The sequence below is a fragment of the Dipodomys ordii genome, unplaced genomic scaffold (genome assembly GCF_000151885.1).
Source record: "Dipodomys ordii isolate 6190 unplaced genomic scaffold, Dord_2.0 Scaffold26, whole genome shotgun sequence".
Lineage (NCBI taxonomy): Eukaryota > Metazoa > Chordata > Mammalia > Rodentia > Heteromyidae > Dipodomys > Dipodomys ordii.
In genome coordinates, this window is record NW_012267242.1 from 15460647 (window position 1) to 15469193 (window position 8547).

General features: G+C 36.5%; 1 protein-coding gene across 1 annotated transcript in view; it reads right to left on the minus strand.

The window, feature by feature from the left end:
• Ash1l (ash1 (absent, small, or homeotic)-like (Drosophila)) overlaps nt 1-8547 on the minus strand; it is a 152004-nt gene that overhangs the window by 69354 nt on the left and 74103 nt on the right. The gene's annotated exons all lie outside the window — the stretch shown is intronic.

Below are 8547 nucleotides of genomic sequence, written 5' to 3' on the forward strand. Positions count from 1 at the left end.
CTGCCCGGGCTGGCTTTGAACCGCGATCCTCAGATCTCAGCCTCCTGAGTAGCTAGGATTACAGGCGTGAGCCACCAGCGCCCGGCACTGAAACAGAATTTTTTATAAAGAAGTATAACTAAGGTTTATTATCATGAAGAAAAATTCTATTCCCTTTCAAAGTCTCATATTTTAACAAAACCCCAAACCGATGCAACATAATTTAATCCATTTCTTGCTCAAGAGAAAAGTATGTTGTTTAGGAAACATTATTTTTCTGAGTAAAATATAATTGGTTTTGAAATTGATTTCCTTAATAATCTAAAAAGACAGCTGTTGACAACACATTTTCAATGTCCACATATTTGTCAAAAGAACTAGCAGCACTCTGCAACATTCGCTTTTGCCTTAAAAAAATTACAAATAAAAAGTTTTTACATATAACAGGAAGCACAAATGATATATAGGAAATCAAATACTTGAAGATGAGATTTTTATAATCTGCCTCTAAGAGAGTTAACTCTTTAATGAAGAAGTGATTAAATCACTGAAGTACAACATAGACAGAAGAAAAGAATGGAGCTAAGTTTCTAGTATTTTTCTTCCTGTAGGAGAAAAAGCAAACCATTAGTTTTATTTTTAAAAAGTAGTTTATTAAATCACATCACTGTAAATATTCTTTTAGTAAGTTACTCTGGCAGCATTAGTCAGTGAGATGTAACATTTGCCATTCAAGAGTAAAAAGTTAGATTTCAGGGAAATTGATGCTGTATATCCGGCTTCTAAAACACAGTGATGGCTGATGTAAGAACTTCTCAAGAATCAAGACTGTTTATTGTGGAATCTTAAAACAGATACAAAGGGATTTTTTTAAACTAACGCTACAGTAAAATCCCTGTGGAGTATGGTTCAAATAGGATAAGACTTCCTCAATAGCTAAATATCATAACAAAACACCTAAGAAGTATAACCTGGGCATCAATGAAGATTTTAAGTATTAATACTGAAAACTTCAGAGATGGGACAGAGATATATTCCCTATCCAGAAATCTAGCCAAGACAGAAGACAAAAGTGGTCAAGAAGCTTGAGATATCATTGAACTATATATCATTATTCCTGATGAATGGGCAAACAATTATAGATTAAGAGCCAAAGAAAAAAGGGTTTGAGAGCAATTTTTAATATGATCTCAGAGAGAGAGAGAGTAATCGAAAGAATAGTCTCTGCCCTCAAAGAGCTTATTTAGGGTTATGCTTATCATCATGTATTACATCTATGATGGCATCTGTGCCATCCATTCTTGAGTTCCGTCTTCACTTCCTAGGCTATTTGGTAATGTTTCTCAAATTTCTTGGTCATCTTCAAGAAAGTCTGGATGAAGGCTTCAACTATACCTTTAGCATAAGGATATCCTGAGAATCACCCTGCCTGGCCTCACCCACCTCAGGGTAAAAGAGGGTACAGGCACTTTCTTCAAAGCTCCTTCTTTTGGTGGCATCTGGAGCTGCAGAGGAGGCAGTGGGAGGTGGAATGGGGGTCAGATCCCCGGAGATCGTTATTGGCAGCATTGTACAGCAATTCCTGAGAAACTGAAACAATTGAGAGAGAGATGGCTTAGCTTGCTTAGCTTCTGAGCCATTTTTCATTTCCTGAAAGTAATGGAGGCCAGCAACCTATTCTTAGGACTTAATAGCAGATTGGAATAAAACTTCATTCAGGAATGTTTTTATTTTTATTTTTAAAAGTCTGTTTGAATTCCCTGTTCATACAGAGCAGAGCTATAATACTATTCCAATTTAAAGAGAATAAAGTTGTATTCCTGAGATATAGATCTCTATGACTTGATAATCATCAGCTCTAGAATCTTATTTTATTCAAAAACAATGATTACAGGAGCAATAAGAGGATGAAGATACCTGAAAAATATTACCCAATGATGCAAAGCAAAGTTTAAGACTGGAAAATGATGTTGTAATTTAGGTACAAGAAGCAGCAACCTGTTAAAGATGTAGAAAGTATGTTAAAATCAGCCTAACAGCAGAAGTCATATGAAATCTACAAATATTATCTCCAAACAGTGCCACAAATATGCTGTTTTAAAAGTTCCATTATGCAGCTGGGTGGCTAGTGAAGAACAAGATATTATCTGGAGAGAACTAGCATATTTATTTCAATAGAGATCACTATACTTCGTTTCCAAATATAAAAAACGAAATGCAAAATTGAGTGTGGCATAGTAATAAGTATTAAATTATAGGATCAAGGAAAGTAAACATGCCTGAGCTTTGGTTTAATAAAGCACTCTAAGTAACAGTATTGTAATGAGTCCTTAAATGAAAAAAAGTGCTAAAATAATTTAAAATAAGATTCAGTGTTTATATTAGAGGTTATTATATGTAAATTAACTTCATATTTATCAGGAATGCATTTTTTTGAGGGGAAGGTGTCCTAGGGATTGAATCTAGGGCCTTGTTCATGCTAAGCATATGTTCTATCTCAAACTCCATGGAATTTTTAGACCTTAAATGCTTATGTCAGACATATTTAACATTCAATGTTAAAATAAAAATTGAAGAGCAAACATTGTGTCCAACTAGGAAGCTGTAATTGATCTAAAATATTAACCATTTATCTTAAATATAAAGTGAATACAAGTAAATGTACTCATAAAACAATATCTCTAGGGCTGGTTGGCACTTGCAAATAAGAAAAAGCCATGCTGAATTGAATCTTCTAAATTCACTGACTATAGCTTCTCTAGGGTTGGGATTATATTCTGGATTCTAGCAATAAAACCATATGTGCCAAAAAGAGGACTCTGAATTAGAAACTGTCTTTCTCTTTAATTCTTTATTAGGAAACAAAATAATTTGCTATTTCTGCTTCTCAGCCCTGTTTTTATCCTAATCCATACCTGTTTTCCTTAGGGCTAGTGTTTTGTTGCTATCTTTTAATCACATGAAGAACATTTATTTATGCCTCAATGGTAAGTTTAGATTTACCTGTAAGAATGACTCTTCAATCCTAAAAAGATGTTTATGTGTATAAGTTCAAGAAAATCTGATACTTTGTCAAGAAAATATGATACTTCTTCAAAAGAATGTACACTGAGAACAAGAAAAAAAATTAGCTATCAGACTAACCATCATTCTCATTTCACTTTACTATAAAGACAGAATACTTAAGTATTTCACAAGTCCATAGAGAATATAGTTGGAAATTCTGAAGTACACAAAATCTGAGTAGAAACCCCAGTGGGTATCTTATCACTCAGATGACAGCCTCAGAAACAGATTTAGAAATTCTACGTATATAAAAGAAGTTAAAATAGACAAATCCTAGAAGATGTAACTAATACAGTAAGACTTTAACATAAACATATGCTGATTACTTGAAATACTTGTTTCTTCATAGAAAATAAAGTATCACAAAGAGAAACTGGAAAAGGGAATTATAAGCTGGAATAATATACACATATATATACATAAGGAATTAGAATTAAAAATCAACTTAAATACGTGAAGGTACCTTGGAAATGGCCTTGATTAGACATTCTCTAGCTTTTATTTGAATATTATTTGAAGACTTTGAGAAAACATTTGTGCTAATTTAGATGAAAAGAGGAAAGATGGTGCAGATGGTATATTTATAAGAAAATCATAAGATGAAATCATGGATAAGAATGCCAAAGTTGAAAATGGAAGAAAAGAACTTAAGTGGATTACACCTAAGAATCAAGAAATCTTACATTATTGACAAAAATGAGCAGAGTCCAAGAAGCTATTCTGAAGCTGATTTGTCACAAGAGATATTGAAGTCTACACAAGAGGAACTGAAACATTACTCTTACAGGGGTTTGGGTGTGAGGATGGAGTCAGATGAGCAATAATATCAGAATAAGTAGGGAAATTTTCCACAAATGTCTTTGTAGAGGAGTAGGAGCATCACAAAGAAAACATGAAAATAAAGAGTCAACCTAACCACTTAATTGAAGCCTTGGGAAATTCCCTGGTGACAAATACAAATTAGAAAAGAAATGAATGAAGCCAAAAGTTGGGTTGGATAAAGCATTTTTATGTAGTCTAAATTTACTACTAAACATATTATAAATTTGTATAGTACTCTGTCTGGAATGCCACAAATGTCTTTGGGTAAACCACAGAAAAACATTAATTGCTCAACTGGGCACAGGTGGCTCACACCTGTAATCCTAGCTATTGAAGAGGCTAAGATCTGAGGATCATACTTCAAAGCCAGTCCAACCAGGGAAGTCCATGAGACTCTTACCTCCAATAAATCACACACACAAAAAAGCACCAAAAGCACTCTAACCCTAACTATTTGTTCAAGTGGTGAGAGCTGTCAAGTGTTTAGAGTGATAGTCTTGAGACAAAAAGCTCAGGAACAGTGCCCAGAGATCAAACCCCAAATCTGGCATACAACAAGAAAAAACTAACCAACTACTACACCCAGACTAACTGCTAAAACTCGAGGCTAGGAATGTGCCACCATGTCCAAGTGTGCCAGATTTTGAAAAGTACTAAGCAGTAGTCAGTTCAAAGATGATGTGAATTGATGGGAAGGAAAAACTGGGAGAGAGTGAGGGAAGGGGTAAACACTGTCCAGAAGGAAATATATCCACTACCTGACATGTAACCCTCTGTACATCACCTTATAACAACAATAAAAAAAATTTAAATGATGTTATTCTAATATGTTACACAATTTCAGTTAGTTTTTTTTTGGTGGCAGTCCTGGGGCTTGAATTCAGGTCCTGGGTCCTGTCCCTGAGCTTGTTTTTGCTCCAAGCTAGTGTTATTCCACTTTGAACCGTATTTCTGGCTTTTTGGTAGTTAACTGGAGATAAGAGTCTCATGGACTTTACTGCCTGGGCTGCTTTTGAAACGAGATCCTCAGTTCTCAGCCTCCAGAGTAGCTAGGATTACCAGTGTGAGCCTCTGACACCTGGCTAAAGTTTTTATTTTGTTATTTATAAGTCAAGGTTATTTGGGAATATTTGTTAGCAAATGATCCAAAACTGGTTGAAGAGACAGCTGTGGTAGTAAATGCCTGTAATTCCAGTACACAGGAGGCTGAGGGTGGAAGAATATTATGTTCCAGGCCAGCCTGGGCTACATACAGAGTCACTGTCTCAACAAAACAACAAAGACTGGTTATAATAAAAATGACCACCAGTGACACAATACGAACATAAAATACCAAACTCTGAAAACCCTTCATCAAGTTTCTTGTTCTCAGATTCAAGTTCTGAATTCTTTGTTGTGATTTACACTTTAGAGCAGTCCTGGAAGCTTCTCATCAATGATCTGAATGGTAGATAAAAGCTAGATCTGTAACAAAAACAGCTGTTTGCAATGGTGGGAAATACATTTACAGAAAGCAATACATTTGATCTGACTCATCAATTAAATGTACTAAAAGAGAGAATGATTCAGAGCTTGTGCTGGCTATTTCTAAGCTAAAAAAAGCTTGTTTTTCTCTTTCTAATTAGGCCATTTCTCTTAATACCAAAATCAAATCTCTCACTGAAATGGAATTTCTCCAGGAACTCCCAAAACTATATTAACCACCACAACCAAACGTTGGTTATCTGTCTATCTAACGTGGATAAATAGAATCACTCATCAGAATTAGATAAAACCAGGAACCCTGATCTCACTAAAGTATATGATACTACTATAATTTCATCTGAAAGAAGCTAATTTTACACTGTTTTAAATCTTCTGTTAGCATAGAACAGTATATAGTTTACAAAAATAAGTTAACCACCACATGTACACACTCAGAGGTGGAAAACCTTTTTTCCTGCCTAGGACCATTTGGAGATTTATAACATCATTTTGTGGTGCCATACAAAATGATCAATACTGGCAGATGGCTTCAGGCAATCAAAGAGATTATTTGTCTGTCTATTCATGAACCTTGTATGGCCCTCAGGAGTCAAACATTTCCTTTCAATAAACAAAATTTTACCCTCTTCCCCATGTTCTAACTCTTTTTGGTGTATAGTGGGTTGGGGAGAGGCTTGAACTAAGGACCTTAGCATTTTCACTTAAGGCTAGTAGTCTACTACTTAACCCTTAGTAATTAATACTGGCCAGGTTATTTTGTACAATGTATCCAACTTTTTTTTTTTAATTAAGTGATTAGATTGGAGCTTTGTGTTTTTGAAAAAAAACACACACAAGGACAAAATGCCTTATTGTAGGTGGTAAGTTAAACTTGTACTTGATTAATGTTTGTTAGACCTCTTTTCTATAGTTACCATTTTTCCCTCTCCATGGAAATAAAGTCACTATGACTACTTCCTGAAATTCTTCAGTAAAGACCATTTATTCTGGCCAGGGCATGGTGGTCTAGGGCTGTAATCTTAGCACTTGGGAGGAATAGGAAGGACTGAGAATTCAACGTCAGCCTAAGCTACAGTGATACCTTGTCTCAAGGGGAAAAAAAAGGAACCAAAGAATATTTGATCCCTTTCTTCCATATATTTAATTAGCCAATGCCTTATTTTTATCAGCATAAACTCATGGACATTCATTCATTGCCAATACTGGGGCTAAAACTGAGGGCCAGGGCACTGTCCCTTAGCTTTTTTTTTTTGGTCGGTCATGGGGTCTGAACTCTGGGCCTGGGCACTGTCCCTCAGGTCTTCAGCTCAGGACTAGCACCCTACCACTTGAGCCACAGCGCCACTTCCAGCTTTTTCTGCTTGTGTTGTAATGAGGAATTGAACCAAGGGCCTCATGCATGCAAGACAAGCACTCTACCACTGAGCCACCTTCCCAGGCATCCCTTAGCTTTTTTTATTTTGGTCGGTATTGGGCTTGAACTCTGGGCCTGGGCCCTGTTCCTCAGCTTTTCAGCTTAAGGCAAGTGCTCTACCACTTGAGCCACGGTGCCACTGCCAGTTTTTATGGTAGTTTATTGGAGAGTCTCACAGACTTTCCTGCCTGGGCTGGCTTTGTACCATGATTCTCAGATATCAGCCTCCTGAGTAGTTAGGATTATAGGCATGAGCCACCTTAGCTTTTTTGCTCAAGGCTGATGCTTTACCATTGAGCCACAGCACCACTTCTGGCTTTCTGTTGATTAATTGGTGATAATCTTACGGACTTTTCCTGTCCAGACTGGCTTTAAACAGCAATCCTCAGATCTTAGCCTCCTGCGTAGCTAGGATTACAGGCATGAGCTATTTTGGCTGGCACCTGGCCCTATGTATTTATTTTTAAGGTTATAACCCTGTACTATTATTATGTATTTTGTTGCTTAAATTGTCCCAGCCTTGGATACTGGGAGATGTTTCAACATAATTTCCCAAAGGTGATAAATTATTTTTTGGCAGTGCCCAAACTCAAGTGGCCTTGTGCTTTCCAGGTAGGTATTAACCATTAAGCTATGCCTCCAGCACTTTATTGTGCTGGTTATTTTGGTGAGAATCTTGCTTACTGTTCATGTACAGGTACATGGACACAACTATGCCTGACTTGACTACAGATCTATACCCTTCACAAAATACTATTAAAGATTTTCTATCTCTGCCTTTCTCATTTTGTATAATCACCTCATTTCACTTATCCTCACTACTGGTCTACCAACTATCTAAAAGAAGTATTTGAGAGTCATTCTAATATAGTTTACTTCTGTTTGTATCTGCTCCTGAATGTTTCTTGATTTCTACCTTAGTTCAGGCTTTCATAATATTTAAGTTTTTTTTTATTGTTATCATAAAGGCGATGTATAGAGAGTTTAGCTTAGCTAATCAGGTAAGGAGTACTTTTATTTTTGGACAAGGTCACCCCTTCCAGGCTTTCATAATATTTTGTTGGGACAGTTTCAAAACTGATCTATCTGACTTTTCTCTAATCCACACCTTTCACATTGCTGCCAATGTGACATCTCTTTGATGTCTTATAGAACAAGAGGCTTTAAGATCTGTTATTGCCTTTTTTGTGTATGTGTCAGTCCTGGGGCTTAGGGCTGGAGCACTGTCTTTGAGCCTGTTTGCTCAAAGCTAGAGCTCTATCACTTAAGCCACAGCTCCACTTCCAGCTTTTTGCTGGTTAACTGGAGATAAGAGACTTATGGATCTTTTTGCTCAGACTGAACCACCTGTGCTCCTGAATTCTACACATCACACTATTAAAACTTATCTATGCACAGAATTTCCAAGCTAATTCCTCAGTAAGAAATAGTCTTCATTTCTATTTCTTTGCAGATTAAAAACTTCTTACCTAACCCTTGTAAGTAAATCCTTCATTTCTCTTGACCCTTGTAAATGAACTCATTGCTCTTCTCCCCAAAACACCATATGAACCTCAATAGTAGGAATTACCAATAACTTTATATACATGTCTTTGTTCTCAGTTAAACTAGAAATTCCTTGAGGGTAGAAATTATGTCTTATTGGGCTGGGAAGGTGGCTCAGTGGTAGAGTGCTTGCCTTGCATGCTTAAGGCCCTGGGTTCGATTCCTCAGCACCACATAAGCAAAAAGAAAAAAGCCGGAAGTGGCGCTGTGGCTCAAGTGGTAGAGCGCTAGCCTTG